Source organism: Mytilus galloprovincialis, chromosome 1 (assembly GCF_965363235.1).
Source record: "Mytilus galloprovincialis chromosome 1, xbMytGall1.hap1.1, whole genome shotgun sequence".
Lineage (NCBI taxonomy): Eukaryota > Metazoa > Mollusca > Bivalvia > Mytilida > Mytilidae > Mytilus > Mytilus galloprovincialis.
The window spans coordinates 30264510-30286693 of record NC_134838.1 but is presented as its reverse complement, the minus strand read 5'-3'; the positions used below and the strand labels follow the sequence as shown (position 1 = coordinate 30286693).

At 32.5% G+C, this 22184-nt stretch overlaps 1 long non-coding RNA gene across 1 annotated transcript; it reads right to left on the bottom strand.

The window, feature by feature from the left end:
- Window positions 1-4047: 4047 nt before the first annotated feature.
- On the bottom strand, window positions 4048-21426 carry LOC143074141 (uncharacterized). The gene is made up of 6 exons (XR_012977749.1): window positions 19115-21426; window positions 13498-13509; window positions 12883-12967; window positions 11041-11142; window positions 9533-9692; window positions 4048-4949 (listed from the first exon to the last, which is right to left on the bottom strand). It is a non-coding gene; the product is annotated as an uncharacterized LOC143074141 (long non-coding RNA).
- Between the last annotated feature and the right edge of the window lie 758 nt (window positions 21427-22184).

Sequence of the window (22184 nt, the reverse complement as noted above, 5' to 3'; positions counted from 1 at the left end):
TCCGATCGATAGTCTTATTAGGTAAATCAGTCCGTTAAGGCATGCCAAGATACACACGACTGAATCGTCTAGCGAACTTTTTAGAACCGTTAAAACGGTGTCAGACCAAAACAGATAACATCTCAAAATTGTCAGACCATGATACTACAAGTAACACCCCTTCTGCTCGATTCGTCCATTTTAGATTAATTTTATATTTATTAGAAGTAAAAGTATTATATCTCTCGAATACATAATAATAAAAAAAAAGTAATTGAAGACTAAATCCTCAGTTGATTGTTTATTTCTGTTGTTGTTTTGTTGAGTAACTAATGAATTATTCATCTATATATGTTGCTTATTTTTTAATAAATGTTAGTTTATTTATTTATATTAAATATCAAATGCAAGAACGTATGCTAATTATATACAAACACAAATGTTTGCCATACATTTAACCTTAACACGTTGTGAACCCTTTGTGAAAATATTTTTAGTTTTTTTAATTTAAAAACGTAAAAATCTTAAACGTATTCTAAAAAATAGTTTTATAAAAGTAATGCAGTACTGAACATCGGATTACTGCAAGTTCTTGTCTCAGAAAATAAATCACATATATCTAAACCTATAAGCATGATAACTTATAAGTGAGGTTAATGTACTATATGTACAGAGATATATTATTTTCTGAAACAAGTTCGTGCGTGGATGAAGATTAAATGAAATTAAATGACAGGAAATTCAACCTCACTATAATTCGTTGTATATGGTTAAACCAGAATGCATGCAGGTACAAATAATTGTCATCTATTTAAATACATCAACCTATTATATAAATTATATATATATATATATATATGTATGATAATTTAGCTGATCTATAAAAAGAATCTTCATGCCATATATATCATGTACTGTAGTACGACGCTAGATTAAAACTGACGTGGAAAGGTAACACCCGGCCACCGAAAGCTTCATTTTATGAAGCCCAGGTGGTCGTGTGGTCTAGCGTGTCGGTTATAGTACAAGCGATTTGGTGTCACGAAATTTCAGTATCATGGGTTCGAATCCAGGCGAGGAAGAACAAAAAAATTGTGACACCAAATTTACAGATCTAACGAGTTATATATATATATATATATATATATATATATATATATATATATATATATATATATATATATATAACTTGTGTTATATAAAGATCTGGTGTACTGAATACAATATTGACACCTTATTATTGTGGCATAACATCTTGGGCACACGTTTATTGTTTTCTGTGTAGTATTTAAGTTATATTAAGACCCATTTTGTTACATCTTGTGATCAATGTTTTTGGCAATCGCCAATGACAGTCAGCAGGGTTAAAGAACACCAGTTGTTCTACCTGTTAGTCAAATGCGTTTCGTTTAAATATACTTTTTCACTTTTTTGGTCTTTTGAAAAATATTGCTTGTGCTGTATTTAGACCATTCTACGACGAAATTTGTTTTACTTGCACACGTATACAAATTGCGGTTTGTATCCAACGCAATCATAGGTTTAAACTTAGTTTTCAATTTAGACTTGTTTAGATTTTTTCGTTAGGGCTTGTATCATATTTTCATTCCGGTTTATATGATCCGTTCATCCTATAATGACTATTAAAATTCAAGAGTCTATCTTATACTCAGGGTAAATTATATGGCCTTCCAAATATCGGTTCGATCCCTAATATCACTATATTGACATTTATTGTCGAAATCCGGATCTGGTGTACTGACAAAAAATTGACACCTTATGTTTGTGGCATAATATCTTGGCCATAAGTTTGTTGTTTTCTGTTTAATACTAAAGTTATAATATTAAGATCCGTTTTGTTACTTCTTGTGATCAATTTAATTTGGCAATCGCCAATGGCAGTCAGGAAGGTTAAAGAACACCAGTTGTTCGACCTGTTAGTCAAATGCGTGTTGTTTAAATATACTTTAAACTTTTTGGGTCTTTTGGAAAATGTTTTTTGTGCTGTATTTAGACCCTTCTACGATTAAATTTGTTTTACATGCACACGTATACAAATTGTCTTTTTATACAACGCAATCATAGGTTTGAACGTAGCTTTCAATTTAGACTTGCTTATATAGTGTTCTACTATTTTAATATTAGTGCAGTTCAAGTGCACGGTAGAAACTCTTCTGCAATAATTCGATATTTCTAATATACTGAGCCAAAAAAGTTGAGCAACAAAAATGTGAAATTTTATTTTATTACAAAATCATAGAACATATAATTTGAATAATAACAAAATGGAAATATGACATGTCGAAAGCAACATGAATGTTTCTCACTCATATTCATTAGGATATTCTTTGTTTGGAGTGCGGAAGGGTCAAAATGCAGAAATGAGTACAGTGCTATTTAAAATCGATTTCTCAGCCCCCTAAGTGCACCAATGAAGGATTGTCAGGCACACTAGCAGCTGCCCTTAGTAATGCACTACATTTGTGGCCGGACAAAAATTTGTTACGTGTTGACGTAAGGTAGCGCTCCTTCCCTGACGAAAATTAGAATTGAGTAGGCATTAATGTTTTCCAGCAAAACGTTCTAGAGATTTTCTTATGCATGCGGTAGAACAATTAAGCACTGATATATAATATTGAGTAAATTGTGTTGATAGTCAGATATGATATTTTGGTTCCCGTTTTGTTTGGTATGTATACATGTATATACATTTTTTTTTAAATATTTTTCTTTTATGCTAGAATGGTAGGTTAGACCACCCTGACACCAATTGGACACATGCTAATTATTTCAATGTCTGAACTGTGTTTTGTTGGTTGCTGTTTATCATATATTTGTGTATTTGTAGCTAGTATGTAGTAGTATAAATCAAACTGTCATCACTGAATTTTTTACATTAACTGTCTTAGATGCATCATGACATGCTGAGCCTTTTATAGGGTGCTCATTATGAAGTTTTAGTTTTTGGTCATTGTTGAAGGGTGTGCAGTGATCTATTAAATAATTACTAACAAGTAAATCACTTGGTCTACATGGTTTATGGTTGATAGTCGTCTCATCGAAATTCATACCATATCTCCGTAGGCCAAAATGAAAATAATGTGTGAAATAATGTGTGTCCCCCCCCCCCCGCACACACACGGGTAAAATATAAGTCCCCTGGTTAAACAATTATTTTCCATAAAAATCGAAATTATTTTTCTTTCCCAAAAATAATCTCTTTTATTTTTGAAAAGTGCTTGAAGGCAAAAGGATTGATAATCTCAATAAATACACTCAAATTGAGCACAAACAACTCAAAAGATGCGCTGACTGGAAAAGTCAAAACCATTCATGTGACCATGATAAGACACCCAGTTAGAAAAACAAATTAATCTGCCTTTGTTTACAAAGTTTAAACATGGGGGAAGGGGAAACAGACATTCTTTAAATGTGGCCTTATTCATGTTTTTTTTATTGAAGTTCTTGAATATGAAGATTTTACTAGTCTATTAGTATCACATAAACTTTCATTATCAATTATCCATTCTGCTGTTGTCTGTTCTGTGGTCGGGTTGTTGTCTTTTTGGCACATTCCCCATTTCCATTCTCAGTTTTATTACTAAGCATCTGATACATAAACTTAACCAGGTTTACATTGTATTAAACTGAAATAACCTTAATCACTTATCCATGAAATGAAGTCAAGTTCAGGTCAACCCAACCTGATAGACAAGTAGAACATGCAAGATACTCATATACAGAAAAATGTATCCAATAACTCATATGAAATGTACAGTTTAAGAGAGCATGTCACTGAGTAAATAACAGCAATTTTTTTTCATACAGTCGTTGAACAATGAAAATGAGGTCAGGTGCAATGAACATAAAATTACAGACTGCAACATACTAACATAATTTAGCAACTAGTATCTGAATACAAGATAAGAAACATCCAGCACTTTTAGCTCTTAAAAATTAAAGCTTTATAGAAATAGCTTACATCATCACCCCCAGATTGTAATACTTATTTCTTAAATACAACCAACTTTCATGACTTTTGTGTAAGGCGAGACAATAAAATGTAACTTTGAAGTACATGTATTGTTTAATATGTTTGACTACTAGTATAAAATGCAAGTTCCAGAATGAACAGTAATAAAGAAGATTATCAAAATACATGAAGATACATTCAGACAATTATAAGTACAGCAAGCTGTGATTTGACTCTAACCAACAACCGTGCCAAGGCTTTAAAGCCAAGCTAGGTCGGTAAACATTTCCATCATCATGCTTATGTCACTAACCAATTGTGACGGACCGTGACAGACCCTCCTGGAAATTCAAGGAGGTTTAACACCCTCTGGTGGTACATGTAGCTGACAATAGCAATGCCTGCATAACAATTCTTATTATATCCACATTCTTATTTAAATGAATAATTATCCAAGGTATTCATAAATTCAGATATGATTATGCCGATGTACGTTTAGTATTGATATTCACTGAAACTATGAATTTTCATTATTCCAATTTGCTATTCAAAAATGAATTACTCTCCAAGATAATCATGGAATTAAAAGATGATGCACTATTAATATTCCCAGAAAACTATGAATTCTCTTTATTCCAAATTGTTATTAACTTATTTCAAATGATTGATTATCAAAGGTATGCACTGTCATCAAGTTTTGTAGTGTTTCTTACTAATTGTAAGTATGCTATTTGTTCAATTCACAATTTCATTTTTGTCCAATCAGAATATCCCACCAACATCGTGGTATAATGCTGTAAGCCCTATCAACGTTATTTCCAAACGCAATAAGTACATGTATCACAAAATTATAAATGAATCCGCTGTTTCCGAATTTACAGGTACAAATAAGGTATGAGAGTAACTTAGTGACACCTATATATTTCCTATATATACATGATATATGCCGCTTCATAATCTGGCTGGGAATCATGCTCAAACCAATGTGAACTCTTATCTACAAAAACAAATTATACATTACGAATAAAGTACTGAAACTTATCTTATAGTGTATCATTAACCTGTATTTATCTACAAGCAGAACTAGCGATCCTAATTCGTTTGACAACAAAGTTCAATGATGTAAAGAAATAAATTTATGACTTATACAATTTAATTGATAAGTCCCTTATGAGAAGAAGAATAAAACCCCTTTTTGAGGTTCTATTTCCTAAAAGAAATTTTCTCTCTTTCTACATTAATGTTTTGTTTGGTGTATACTTCATTGAAGGGTTACTGTAAAATAGAGTCTATAGCAGTATACTTGTTTTGATAAATTTTTAAAGTCAGACATAGTTATTTTTCTTTAAAACACAACTGGTAATTTCTTTTGACCATTTTAATAAGAAATAAAATACTGTAACAAAAATGAGATTATAAAATGAAAAAAAAAAAAAAAATTACTGCTGCTACTTATACCCTGTAGACTTTCCTTTTGTAAAGAGCATATATATGAGAGACTTTGTGTCATGAATGAATAAAGTGAATAAACCGTTATCATTTTAAGAAACCTGATATATATTCAGTTATATACTAAACCTTGAGTTTAATTTGAGTTTAATGTTACCCAGTATACTTTTTACTTATTATAGCTAGTGCTTTAAATAATGGTTTTCAGTTTCTTACCCCAGACGACACATTTTTATTATTCAATATTAGTATTTACCCATTTTCATGTTGATAAATCAATAACAGTATAAAATTATATCCTGGTGTTTCATTTTTTTCATAATTTTTAAGTAAATTAAATTATTAATTTATCAACAATTTAAAATTTGTGAACATCATTATACAAACTTCTTCAATACCAATGATATTTTAATAGTCACCCCTCTAGGCAATATACTGTTGTGTCTTAAACTCTGTTTATTACATATAATATATATTTATAATATATATGTAATATGTATATATATAAAATGCCTAGAAAATCAACCTAACGATGTTATAGTAGATTTGATTCGTAACTTCCTCCCCGGCGCCGGGGCTGGAACCTGTACTTTTTATTTCTAACTTCTACGACAACACCGCCTAGCATTGCGCAGATACCTTATCCCCTCCTCTAACTCTAGCTTATAAAAAATAAGCTTTCGTTTCGGGAGGTGTTAACCTTGTCGTAGGAATTAAACAAGGATCTCTGATACACGAAGTATTCTTTTTCGTGTACAGAAATGATCATCTACTCATCTCTTCAGTATTATTACAGAATCCTAATCTATTTTTAGAAGCATACAATCACTGTAAATTAATATATGTATATCTCTGCCTATGTGTAGCGACAACTGCAAATTATACCGTGTCCATCGGATTTCTTATGATTAAGAAATACCAGGCGTTAGAATATGTATAAAGTGCCTAGAAAATCAACCTAACGATGTTAGAGTAGATTTGAATATATATAAGTTCTGATAATAACCATTTCATATTTAACATCCTCATTATTACCTATTATAATATCACATTTACATGGTCACTAATTCGGGTTCAGTAAATATATTTCAAGCCAAATTCGAAGACACCATTTAGTTAACTAATTCCAATTTGTTCCAAATTACCTGTATTCTGTAATACACTATCTTTAATAAAATTCATAAAATACTCCAGATATCCATACAAAAAGAAGGGAGGACAAACAGTTACAGACAAAAAATCACAATTCAGTTTTGAGATTATTTTTCTTTGAACAAGAAAACACTATTTAAAAACAAAGAAATTTCTTGAACTATTTTAAATGTATATATGTGAAGCAACTTTGTCATTAAAATTTCTTGAAAAATATCAATAATGATCAAATAATTGTTATGACAAAAAGATGTCAAAGTGACTTGATACTAAAATGGCTTTATTCTGCAAAGAAATATATCCTTTTCATGATTAATTTTGCTTTAAATATTTGTAACAAAAAAAAACAAGATCTTTCTCTCATATATTCAAACAATTGTCAGCAAATTATGTGTAAAATTGAGAATGGACGTTTTGTCCTGTGACTGGTTGTCCTATCAAATCTGTAAACTGTATGTCCTGTGACTTTCTGTCCGTTTACCTGAAAAACTATGCTTGCCTTACAGAATGATTTTTAGTATTGGATTTCCCCACATACTGAATGTCAAACAGGTGTATATAAAAATGAATAAAAATAAAAAAGAGAGACAGCAGCCCAAAACCAAAAACAATTAAAAAGGCAAAGATGAATTTTGACTACTTATCATGCTCACAAGGCAAAATTTATATAAAAACTGACATAGTTCACATGCAAATAAATAGTTTAGGCCACACTAATTTGATTAATAGTTCTTTGGATTGATAATATAAGACACATTTGCTTGCCATGTGCAGAGTGTCGTTTCTCCACTATAACATGATAACATAATTACAGATATCTTATTCATTTTGAGAAAAGATGCAACCTCCATAACACTTGTTCAATATGAATCATAAGTTACGTAGTAACATGATGACACCAACAATCTAATAAATATTCATTTTCAATGCTTTATTTATATTATTTTTCATGATCTAAGGGGCATAACTCTCAACAAACATCAGTAATATATATTATTGTATAGCAATATAATATTTCCCACAGAAAGTAACTAAAAGTTAGCGTGCAATAACTTCTAATATTACACTAGAGCAATAAATCACCAAAATTCATGACGTTATCAAAGACAACATCTTAGTTAAAATCAATTTTTACTTGCAAATATTATATTGCTATACAATTACAAGAGGCTCTCAAGAGCCTGAATCGCTCACCTTAATTCTTTTGGTTAAATCTCTCATCAATGATTATTTTGGCTTTTCAATTGATTTAAATGTTTGTTGGATTGTCCTATTTTCTTCAAAAGCCCAAAAAAATAATCATTTTCTCCTATGTTCTATTTTAGCCATAGGAGCTATGTTTCTTGACATACAAGGAAATAAAATATAAAATTTATACTAGATACTCTGAAACTCATTTAGCCTAAGTTTGGCTGAAATTGATACAGCAGTTTCAAAGGAGAAGATTTTTTAAAGTAAGTCAACATGATGAACAAATTGTAAAAAAAGTCTTTAAAGGGCAATAACTCCTTAAGGGGTCAATTGACAATTTTGGTCAAATTGACTTAATTGAAGATCTTACTTTGCTGAACATTATTGCTGTTTACAGTTTATTTCTATCTATAATTATATTCAAGATAATAAACAAAAACAGCAAAATTTCCTTAAAATTATCAATTCAGGGGCAGCAACCCAACAACAGGTTGTCTGATTCATCTGAAAATTTCAGGCAAGATAGATCTTGACCTGATAAACAATATTACTTACGTCAGATTTGCTCTAAACGCTTTGGTTTTTGAGTTATAAGCCAAAAACTGCATTTGATCCCTATGTTCTATTTTTAGCAATGGCGACCATGTTTGTTGATAGATCATAACTTCGAATACAATTTACAAACTAGATACCCTAAGGAACATTCAGTTAAAGTTTGGAAGTATTTGGCCAAGTAGTTTCAGAGGAGAAGATTTTTGTAAAAGATTACTAAGATTTACGAAAAATGGTTAAAAATTGACTATAAAGGGCACTAACTCCTAAAGGGGTCAACTGACCATTTCTGTCATGTTGACTTATTTGTAAATCTTACTTTGCTGAACATTATTCCTGTTTACAGTTTATCTCTATCTATAATAATATTCAAGATAATAACCAAAAACAGCAAAATTTCCTTAAAATTACCAATTCAGGGGCAGCAACCCAACAACAGGTTGTCTGATTCATCTGACAATTTCAGGGCAGATAGATCTTGACCTGAGAAACAATATTACCTCATGTCAGATTTGCTCTAAATGCTTTGGTTTTTGAGTTATAAGCCAAAAATTGCATTTGACCCCTATGTTCTATTTTTAGCAATGGCGACCATGTTTGTTGATAGATCATAATTTCGGATACAATTTATAATTAAGATACCCTAAGGAACATTCAGTTAAAGTTTGAAAGTATTTGGCCCAGTAGTTTCAGAGGAGAAGATTCTTGAAATAGTTTACGACGACAGACGACGACGACAGACGACGGACGACGACGGACGCCAAGTGATGGCATAAGCTCACTTGTCCCTTCGGGACAGGTGAGCTAAAAATGTTATTGCATGAATATTGGGGACTATTGTCCCTCGTAGAAAATGTATTGCACTCGCAAGCTTGTTAAATATAAAATTCTACTCGGAACAATAGTCCCCAATATTCATGCAATAACCTTCTATTACTTGTATTCCAAGACTATCATTGAGTATTCCCAATACACGTTTTGTAAATACCACACAATGGGCGTTAACTATGCACTGCGCTTTATGTTGTGTCACTTTCATATATTTTTTTGACTTACAATAACAGTGTAAGCTTATTTCACTTACTATTAATAACAATGTAAGTTTTATGGTCATAGTAACCTTATTACAAGCATCTATGTTTGATTAAAGAATCACTAATGAGTAGGCGAATCACGGGTCTTGTGTGCCATTTTTTAGCCTAATATCTGAGATTCAATTTTTTTGTTGACATTTACCTGTTGTTTCTAAATCAAAAACTACTACTGATTCTTCTCCTTCAAATTTCAACTTAGATGGAATATTTCCTGTGTCAATATGTTCTTGCACTTCTATTTCTACTCCATATGTGTCTCCCTTTTTCACTGATTCTCGCTGATTATCTTTCAATTTCTTGGACTGCAAACAATTCAAAAAAAAAAAAAAAACAATAATGGAAGAAGTGATCCATATGCAAATTTTCAATTACTATTCTATGTTGAAACTATTTATGTTAAACTTTTGTACATTAGAACATAATTAGAGCCAGAGAATCCTTCCTCTTTGGTTTTCAACTTAAATGTTAATATACTTAAAGGCTTTAGGCTGCTCCTGGATCTGATGATTTTCCACTGTTCATTGAAGACCCATTGGTTGTCCTAAGCTGTGTGTCTATTTTCACTATTTTTTGGGTCCTTGTCTCTTTTACACATACCCCATTTCCATTCACTTGTCTATGTACAGACATATTCCCTACTTCAATTGCTAAGATAAAAGTACAAAATGACGTGATCCTCCTCTGAGTTTTTATTTATTGCTTTCATAATAGTAATATTTTGTTTGACTTGACGCCTTCGATCCTTTCGAATTCCATGAAATATGGTAAATTGTCCTGGAGAGAGTAGAAGATTCTTATTCACATGAAAAGAATGAAGACATGTGCATGTAATGTTTTGATCTGCACTATTTTGTAAGATTTACTTTATAGATTTAAAATTTAGAATGTAGAGGAAAATGTACAGATCTAAAAAAAAAAATCTCAAAAAATAATTATAGAATAACTACACATCAATTCACGAATGTATGTATTGCATGAGTTAATTATCGGTGTTGTTTGGTCATGAGTTGAATAGTTTTCTCTATTAATTTATTCATTTTATTTAATGAAATTGAGAATGGAAATGGGGAATGTGTCAAAGAGACAACAACCCGACCATAGAAAAAATCAACAGCAGAAGGTCACCAATAGGTCTTCAATGTAGCGAGAAATTCCCGCACCCGGAGGCGTCCTTCAGCTGGCCCCTCAACAGATATATACTAGTTCAGTGATAATGAACGCTATACTAATTTCCAAATTGTACATAAGAAACTAAAATTAAAATAATACAAGACTAACAAATAGTCTGTTTGCTATACTAACTTATTTGTATCGACTCCAATCAATGGCCAACATATTATTTTTTTAAAGGGTGGGTGGCGGGGGGTTTAATTTTCACATACATGTATCTGAAATACTATCTAGAATTTGAATCTCTCACAATTATCTCAAGTACAATATGTAGAGAATATGTCAATATGAAACACCTCACTCAGAGCATACATAATATTCAAATTTTCCAACAAAATATTCAAATTTTCAAACAAAATATTCAAATTTTCAAACAAAATATTCAAATTTTCAAACAAAATATTCAAATTTTCAAACATGATCAAAATTTCATAAAAAGGTCATACAGATGTCTTATGCCTTGATAGAGCGTTATATTACCAGCACGGAAAGTCATCGTCCTCATCAATGCACAAGTCATCGTCACATAATTATACTTTTCAAACTTTCTTTTTCCGTTTTGACTTTCTCTCCTCTTTTTACCTATGAAAACAAGTAGTATATTCTATAAAATATTTGCTTTATATGTGTTCAGTACCATATGACTATTCGGACCATACGCATATGGTCATGACCATATGAGTATATAGTCGTTTGGATTTTAACGGGCCGGACCATATGAGTATATGGACCATATAGGTATTTTTTTATAATATGCATTACAAACCAAACATTTCAATCTTACAATAAATTTTATCTGAAAATGTCTTAATTTTATAATTCAAAAGGTACATTAAAATTAGATATTGATGCCGTAGTTCGTTTTTATCGCTAATTGCATTCTTTCTTGTAAGCTGGGGGTGACATTTACTTCCTCGCGCTACCATAGCCTCTTTGCATTTGCACGTCTTGGTTGTCCTTTTCAGATACACTTTTCGGTTGCGAGTGAATAGCGTAAGCCTTCTTAGCATGTGCGTGCAGCGATACAGAGGTTTTGGGTCATACCTATGTGTCTACGGTGTTTTTCAGAAGCTCTAGGTTTCAGATATCGTAACCTGACTGCAGTACACAATGTTCACAAGACAAATTATCTAGTGAACTATGTCCTTTAAGAAATACTGGGAAGTTATCTTTTCACGTCGATATATTGCCATTCGTTCGTTTTAACAAATCGATAATGACCATAGGTATACAAGTGTAACGGGAAGGACGTGTAGTAGCCAATACTTCGTCCCTATTCGATCCTTTGGATACCAGATATCAGATATCTTAACAACAGACAAAAAATCAAATGAAACTATATTTATTCACAAATGTACAATAATTGCATGAAATTAAACAACGTCGGATACACAAGAATATGAAACTTTCTAAACTGAAGTTCTAATTTAAAGCAAATCAAAAGTAAAATGTAAATGAAGTGTTCCATGAGTTAGTCTTGAAAGTAAAGTAAATTTGCTTCGGTATGTGTTTTTAAAAGTACTTAAATTTGCACCAAAAAGGGATGACTAACTCTGGCGAACTGCACCAAAGTGGTGGATATCTCTAGGCTCAGGTGGAATGATACATTCCGGAGATTATTTGGAGGCCTGTGCAAGGCCGCCTCCGCCTGCATAACAAATACAATCCTTAACTTGTCATTTATCAGGACAACTTTAACACAAAAGGTACTGAAGAAAAGTTGAATAAATGAATATTCTAAAAACAATATAAAAGCATCAAAAGTTAAATTCTAAAACAATAAAATTAACAATCCTTACTTGTATCTTACTTTGTTTAAATCGAATTAAACATAAAATAAACATTTAATTACTAAATAATTGATCTGTCTGAATTAAGGGGAATTAACCTAGGCACATCGTTTACACAAGTTTTTTTTTTTGATTTTTAACTAGTGAGTAAAATAAACCATGTGAAATTTCTTCTTTTCATTAGTTAATTCTTTTATTATAATATTTCAATAACATGACTTGCATGATGGCGTATTTTTAATGAACTATAAAACCATATGAAGAATTGAAGAATTTGTAGGAATTCAAGGTAAACGTATAACAGAGTATTAATAACCCGACCATACGCGTACGATAGGACCATACGCATAAGGTCGGGGTAATTATGCATGTCTATTATATTAAACTATTATAATTGTAATTTTATATTGTATTATGGAGACGACTTCATAAGTATGATTTACTTGTGTCAAATCCATTTTGCTTAAATTCAGCAAATAAAATATGTATAAACTAAGCTTACATAATAAAATAAAGCCGCAAATACATTTACCTGGCTTAACTAACAAAAGCCTTCGTTCTTTTGCATCACAGCTGAAGACATCCAAGCTTTTAATGATTTAGTCCCTCCATAAAACCTAAAAAAATCCCATAAATAAATGTTCATCATACAACCAAAATTGTTTATGCTTTACAAAATTAAAATACATAAAATGTCTCTCTGTTGCAGCTTGTCCTGAAAAAAATAACAGTAAGTGGATCGTACCTGTGGGCATATGCACAACATGGTAAAGGAACTAAAATGAGCTTGAATGCAGAGCTGTCACGGTCTTCAACCTCAAGGACATTGACATGATTATACAAAGGTTTTATTTATTTGTGTTCCATTTTTAATTACAATGTTAGACATTAAACACCACAGATTGCACTCAAATCACAGTCACCACACATTATTTGAATACCAGAGGGTGTAATTGACAATTGTTTCTTATAAAAATGTCTGTTTAAAACTGGAAATGTTTTACTTTGATTGTTTTAAATAACAACATTGAAGCTATGGAAAATTTGTGCAAACTCAGACTTCTATTTTATTTTTTACAATTGCTGAGATATGACCTTAATCAAAAGAAATCCTAAAGTAATGTAGTAAAAAAATCTGGCTACATACCTTTGCTTGATTCTGCAATACAAAATGAAAATAAAGTGATTATGTCCAATAATTTGTAATACTGTGAAGAACTGTTGACAAAATAGAGGTACATCATACACATGATATAAAATATAATTATTGACTATTCTTGAGGTGTACTCATGGGCTATAAAGACAAGGTTACTGGTTTCTTCTGTGGTCAAAGTCTGAAATGAACCAATGTCTTGTCAGGTTAATATAGTCCTTAGCATACATCAGAATGAGTCAATTACAGATATATTAAATGATAATGATTTGTTTACTTATAGTATGGCGGCTTTGTGAAAAATTGTGCACATCCTGCTACAAGCATGAAATTTGGCATATACCTTCCTCAACTATTACTCTTGTACTTCAGATAGGGAGGCATTTAAAAAAAAAATGTCTCACTTCCGGTAAAATCCAAAAATGGCGGACATCATACTTAAATCAGCCAAATATCGTTGGAGAGTATGTGAAAAGGTGTTATTATCATGCTACTATCATAATATTTGGTACAAACCTTTGTTATGTACTACTTTTGGATATATTATATAGATTAGATGTCTTCAAAACCCTTATTTCTGGTAAAGTCGAACATGGCGGACATTGTACTAAAATAAGCTTACTTTTAGGGAGGGTAACTGAAATGTGTTTTAACCTTTTACTTCTATCATTATATTGTGCAGGAACCTTTTTCGGTGCTTCTCATGGATACAATATTTAGAACATATGTCTTAAAAACTCCTACTTCCGGTGATATCCAATATGGCGAACTTAGAAATATATTTATTTTTATTTTAATATTCAACTTTTTATGCCCCACTACGATAGAAGAGGGGCATTATGTTTTCTGGTCTGTGCGTCCGTTCGTCCGTCAATTCGTTCGTTCGTTCATTCGTTCGTTCGTTAATTTGTTCGTTCGTTCGTCCGTTCGTCAAGCTTCAGGCTAAAGTTTCGTCTCGCATCAGGTTAAATTTGTTGGTCAGACTAGTTTTTGATGAAGTTGAAGTCCAATCAATATGCAACTTCATACAGATGTTCCCTATGCTATGATCTTTCCAATCTCATCAAAATCCGATGTTCCGATACGCTATCCTTCATTAGCGTATCAGAACATCGGATTTTAATGCGATTGTGATTTTTCTTATTGGAATGCCAAATTAGAGTTTCCAATTTCACGGTCCACGGAAAATGGTAGTGCGAGTTGGGCATCCGTGTACTTGGCACACATTCTTGTTTCAAAATGGAAAGAAAATGTTTTTTTTTTGTTCTGGTCATTAAACTTTTAGCTTTAAGTTATCATTAAAACCACTAATTCTTTTCAGCTGTAAATGTTTAAATACAAAGTTTACACCTTTGTTAAAAAAAAAAATATTGCGTAAATTCCAAAAATAATTCCTCAATCCATATCTTTGATATAAAGTTTAGGATAGATTGATCAAAACAAAATAAAATCACTAGAGTACTAAAACATCTTTAGAATGACTATTTTATGGCCACAAATATATGTTTATTCACAATTGGAGAGCTGATTTTCCACATGTACAAAGACTGTGGTATTGTTTCATAATGCATGTAGAGCAAAACTTTGGTTAGCTTGCTTGCTTTGTTTGTATATTGTACAATCATATTAGGATAACACCAAATAAATTCAAATGTATTATATACAGGTTAAACTATGCCTATAAATATTGTTTAACGATGTCAATCTCATTTACAAAGCTTCTATAAACAATTATACAAACAAAGCAAGAAACCAACCAAAGTTTAATTTGCAAGCATTAGGATATCAGCTGTAATACATCCATAATGTACAAGCACTTGATAAGATGAAGAGGCCTCACAAAGGGTTGCCAATAAGGGTTCTCATGGTTCATATTTGTCCCTTCGCTATTCATTAGCGTCTGGACTAGTTAGCATAGGAACCAATTCCAAGCTTTTAACTCGTTCACACCCGCCATGGTACACTGCACGTTTTACATGCTGACAAAGACTAGATTGAGTCGTGTGAATAGCCTCAATAAGTTTTTCCTCTTCCAAAAACACATGTTTTCTTGCTTCGTTAACCCCATCTGAACGTTTGTTCGATCTTACAACAAAACCATGTACCGTTTTATCAATGACATTATAAAATCCATATCCGGTGATGTTGGCTGATCAATCATCATTCTAAATGTTAAAGTCACATTTTCAAACGCCATCCGTGTCCCCAACGCAGTTCCTTTTCCAGCAAACTAGTAATCTCTCAATATGCTCAATGCCATGTGCATTTGAAGGTCATGGATAGATATATATCTAAAGCTGTTCCAACTTCCAAATGCAAGCCAAAGTTCATCTGCCCCTATGTCACATAATAGCGAAACACCAATGACAGCAACAGTATCGACTTTTCGGGTCATGACTCAGTTAAGTGTGTGTTTCACTGCATTAGACACATGCATCTTGATTCTAGTGTCAGCCTATTCATGTATACATAGTGCTAAACTTAAAACATCATCATGTCACCTGAGCATTTGTTGCCACCACTACCTTTTCCTCAAAATTTTATTAAGTAAGCTGCTGTGAATGAAAAGTAAAAAGTTCTTTCTTATTGTCGTTATCTCTCTCAGAAAATTTTAAGGAATTTGTTTTGACCCCGTATTAGTCAGTGTATTCCCTCTCCCCTAAATGTAGCTCTTGCTACTTGTATCTTTCTTCAAACTACCATTATTGTCTATGTACGTGGACAATAACAATCAAAACCAAGGAGTAAACAAAGACTCACAAAACCAAAGGACATTTACATCAACAGTTATAAATAATAATTAAGAAAAAACACGAACTCCACTAAAAACCAGGAGTGAAATCAGGTGCTCCGGATGGGTAAGCATTTCCTGCACCGTATACGTCACCCTATGTGTTATTTCTGTTAAAAGGGAAGGCTAATTGAGGCTATTACCTCAACTTGGTCTAGTCTTTTCCAGCATGTAAAACGTGCAATATACTAAGGCAGGTGTTTAGGGGGACGAGCTTGGAATTAGCTATTATGCTACCTATTCCAGTCGCTAATGAATGGCAAAGGGTCAAAGCGACAAAGAGGATCACTTTTAAACACTCTTTCTGATGCCTCATCATTTTGTCAGAAGCTTGCACATTGCGGATGAAGAAAGGATGTAGCGTTCGTTGTTAATGTGGAAAATCGGGTCTCCCGTGCACTGTTTTGTTTGCATGGTGTGGTGACTGTGAATAAACATGTAATTTTGGCTAAATAGTAGTAAATCTGTTTTAGTACTTTAGCGATTCTATTTTGTTTTAATCAATCTATCTAAAACTCTACATCGAAGATATGGATTGATGACTCATCTTATACGCCATTATTGTTTTTTTTACTGGAAGTGTAAACTTTGTATTTAAATGTTTACAACAGAATATAAATGGTGGTTTTGAGGATAACTTAAAGCCAAAAGTTTAATAACCAGCACAAAAAAAAAATGTTCTCTACATTTTGAAAACAAAATAAATATTAAAATAAAAAAATATATTTATATGTCCTCCATTATGGGTATGTCCGGAAGAAAGTGTTTTAAAGACATATGTCTTATACATTGTTTTCATGAGAAGCACCAAAGAAAGGTTCCTGCACAATGTAATGATAGTAGCAATACGTTAAAACACATTTCAATTACCCTCCATACAAAATAAGCTAATTTTAGTACAATGTCCACCAATTTGAATTTTACCGGAAGTAGGATTTTTGAAGACATCTAATCTATATACTTTATCCAAAAGTAGTACTTAAAAAAGGTTTGTACCAAATATTATGATAGTTGCATGATATTAACATCTTTTCACATACTAGCCTTCGATATTTGGCAGATTTAAGTATGATGTCCGCCATATTGGCTTTTACCGGAACTGAGGCATATTTTTTCAAATGCCTTTCTATCTGAAATAAAAGAGTTACAGTTCAGGAAGGTTTATGCCAAATTTCATGCTTGTAGCAGGATGTGCACAATTCGTCTGATTATACCAAATTATATGAAATCTTGTCTTTGATAAGAACAGTGTAAAAGGAGTAGGTCCGGTAAGGACTCATTTTGGCCTCAAATTTCAGTTTCATCTGACGAAAGATTTTGACCACTTTTTAAACACTTAAGTGTCCATTTCCCTTGATTCAATTAGTTTATGTGAAAGATTTTAACTAATAAAGTCATTAAAAACGACCCGATTGAAGCTCAAATATGAAAAATCTCTCAAATATGCCAAAAAACGTCACTTTTCAGATTGTTATTGTCAAAAATGAAAGTGGCCGCATCCGTGTTCATCCACAACCTTTATATATGTTATGTATTATCATAAAATTGAGCTTACATTGCAATATTAAGGATGAACACGAATGCGGCCACTTTCGTTTTACACGGAAACCGTCTTAAATTTAACTAAAATGATAGAATTTTGAAGATTTCAGTAATTTAGCATGACTTAATGGTGCTACAACCCGATATATGTGCATTGTATTGTCAAAAACAGCCCATATTTATGTAGCAGAAGCATTCAACTGTCCAATAAATAACTAAAAGTTTACATTTTAACAATTTTGTAAAACTGTTATATTTTTCGGCCAAAAAGGGGCCTTACTGGACCTACTCCTTTCCTGTTACAAAACTTTAAATTTTTCGAAAAACTAAGAATTTTTTATTATCCCAGGAATTGATTACCTTAGTCGTATTTGGCATAACTTTTAGGAATTTTAGGTTCTCAATGCTCTTCAACTTTGTACTCGTTTGGCTTTACAACTATTTGATATGAGCGTCACTGATGAGTCTTATGTAGACGAAACGTGCGTCTGACGTATTAAATTATAATCTTGGTACCTTTAAAAACTATTTACACCACTGGGTCGATGCCACTCCTGGTGGATGTTTCGTCCTCGAGGGTATCACCAGCCCAGTAGTTCGCACTTCGGTGATGACATGAATATCAATTATGTGGTCATTTTTATAAATTTCCTGTTACAAAACTTTGAATTTTTCGAAAAAAACTAAGGACTTTCTTATCCCCGGAATTGAGTACCGTAGCCGTATTTGGCATAACTTTTTTGAATTTTGGGTTCTCAATGCTCTTCAATTTTGTACTTGTTTGGCTTTACAACTGTTTTGATCTGAGCGTCACTGATGAGTCTTATGTAGACGAAACGGGCGTCTGGCGTATTAAATTATGATCCTGGTACCTTTGATAACTATATACTAAAGATATTGTCTTGAAACCAAATGTCTTTGGACGACGCTGACGACAACGACAAGGTCAGGTTGATACCAATATTCAACCGCAATTTTTTTTATGATAATAGATATAAACAATTCACAAAATGCTTATGCGAGTTGGTTTAAGTGTGTTTTGATTATTGTCCGACATGGTGACGATGAACTGAGGGACGGACCGACTGATAACGGTATTAACGGGCATATTAAAAGAATATTATTCATTATAATCTTAAAGTGATATTTAGGTTCACAAAGATCTTGAACAGAGAGGTTGTTTTGACCCCGAAAGGCTAAAACCCTAATGTATATTAGATCAATAAAATGGAAGCCCCTCTACACTCCATATCACAATAACTGATCATATAATTTACCTGTGTGACTATTGTAAGACCAAACATAACCTCTCGTCTGCTATCCAGCATCAAAGCTTCCTCTGATTCACTGGACTCTGAACATTCCAGCTCTCTGTGATTCTTTACATGATGCTTCTGCTGCTTCTATAATAACCGGGGCTAGTTCCTTCTGTTTTTTTACGTAATGTAGAGGCATCTACTGGAGAAATGTTGCATCCTGTCTGGAAGTTGTTCCCGTGGCTGGGTCCCATACCTGCATTTATCATGGCTGAAAAATGAAAGATTTAAATAGTATTTAGTTTCCAAAAAATAAAATGTTTACAATATTTGGCTATGTCCACTTTTCACATTGTAAATGTTTACCCTTTTTTTATTTAAGGACAATAAAAGAAATACAAATGTATTAATTTGTGAAAAAAAATTCGCAGTGAGTACATTTTATATTTCTGACAATGTACAGTACATCTATTGTTTTTATCTTGCAATTTACACTGGGTATTTGTATTTGAGTCAGCATTAGAGCTTTATAACCAAATGTTTGCCTCTGATTTTTTGAAAGAAATCAAAATAATTGAAACATGAAGTACGTAGTCGGAGGGGACCCCAAAAAATGAAAATGAACAGAAAGAAATACATGCATATTACTGATTGCTCAACATGGGAACGTGTAAAAACAAGCAAAAAAAGGGTTTTGATAGTTCATTAGCTGCTTTATTGTTGCAATTGGGCCCCTGAAAAATTTGTATGAATAACGTATGTTTAGATTGATTATCTTTATTATTTCCCCTGGTCATAGTTATGTAGTTGTCTCTCGGAAATAATCACCATTTGAATTCCTTTTCTATGTATATTACCTAAACAAACTCTGTAGTTGATATCAAAGCCTTTGCCGTTGCTTGTCTTCCCCGTTTTTACCAGACTGATGTGTTGGCAAGCATTGCTTGGATATTTAAAAAAAACTAGCCATCCAATCCATCACCTTATCTTTAAAATTAGAAAATCGGAGCCATGAATAGCATTTCTCACAGTTCATGGACCTGGCCAGCACATCTAACTACACAATACGTCTTCCTTTAAATCAGGTTATGGAGGATCCAAGTTCTCCATTTTTCCCAACTTGCAAATCTTTCCACGAACATGTTTGCTGTTTACCGCCAGAGTTTGACAGACGCGTTTCCGGTTCTATATTTACCATGACAATCACATGACAAATCAAAACATCACATGACGTAATGTCCTGCTCGTCCCTATTAATGTAATTTACTACCTGATATTTTCATATTTATTTTCAATCATAATCAAATAAAACCCACTTTTGATTTGGTTTTCATTATTTAAAATATACCCTTTTGAGGTAATTTTTGAATGCTCACCATAATGTTTTGCGAACACCTGAGTTAAAGTCAACCATGAATTGATAAATACCAGTCTTATCTTACCAATGATGAGAAAAAGTCTGAGGAGTTATGTTTCGTTTTTTTATTACAAGGGAAACAAAATTAAAAAAAAAGAAAAACAATTGAAAAATCCTGCAGTCAGAAAAAAATAAATATACATGTATGTACAATTTGTAGAAATTATTATAATATTCATATATAACGGTATACTAGTTTTAATTGTGTTGCTATGGAAACAATTTCATGATGATACACAAGTTTGAAACAATTTTGAAAAAAGTTTCAGTTAGTTTCTTAAATGTGCACAAAAGTAGAAAACTAAAACACTCATTAAGTTTCACTGTAGACACATATGTATATATATACAGTGCAGGCGATTTTGTGTCACGATATCTCAGTAGCATGGGTTCGAATCCCGGCGAGGGAAAAACAAAAAAATTGCGAAACCAAATTTACAGATCTAACATTCTTAGGTTGATATTTAGACGAGTTGCATATACATAATGTACACAGTCATGTATCACCATCACTGCTGGTGATCCGATGGATAAATGTCTTGAAGAGTTGTCACTGGCTCAGACGTACTTATAAATATAATTATTTTCTGTGACTGTATCTTACATTAATTTGAAGGATCCTTTACTATAGATAATTTAGCTGATCTGTAAGAATAACATTTTCATGCCTTATATATCATGTACTGTAGTTCGACGCTAGATTAACACTGACATGGAAAGGTAACACCCGGCCACCAAAGGCTTCATTTTAATGCGGCCCAGGTGGTCGTGTGGTCTAGCGGGACGGCCACAGTGCAGGCGATATATATATATATACAACTGGTCTAAACATTTACCCAACAATGTTAGATCTGTAAATTTGCTTTTGCAAATATTTGGTTCTTCCCTCGCAGGGATTCGAACCCATGCTACTGAGATATCATGACACCAAATCGCCTGCACTGTAACTGGTGCGCTAAACCACGCGAACACCTGGGCTTCATATTAAAATGAAGCGTCCGGCGCCGGGGAGGAGGTTACGAATCCAATTTACTCTAACATCGTTAGGTTGATTTTCTAGGCACTTTATACATATTTAAAGGCGATTTCGTCAGTGGCAACGTTTATGAGCGACATTATAAGCTAGTCCTTAACGTCATAATATAGTACAACGTAGTAACTACATGAAATGAAAGTGAAAGTATATAATTTAAAAGAAATAGCTTCTACATTATCGTTCATCTATTCAATTTCGGACGGTATTTCTTAATGAAATAATTTTCTTTATTAATTCTCATTGTTTCCGTTGTATTATCTGAACACTGATAAAACGGGAAAATGAAGAAAATTTTGATGATTTGATCCATCGCATCTCATAATATGTTCGCTAAACGGGATTTTACCTAGGCTTGGTATGCGAATTTGCTGTCTTTGTGCTGTCATTCGTTTACTAATTGTGTTGCCGGTTTGCCCAATTTAATTTTCTTGACAACCCCTGCAAGTGATGATGTACAGAGATTTCCCGACACACAAGTGAAACTGTTGATTTTGAAAATATGTTCGGATTTAAAGACAAATTCAGTTCCTTCGGATAAGTATAAACACGATTCACAATTTGGTCGTCCACATTTTTGTACCTTTGGCTGAATAATTTCCGTTTGGAATGTTGCGCATGTTAATTTTTTTTTTAATAAT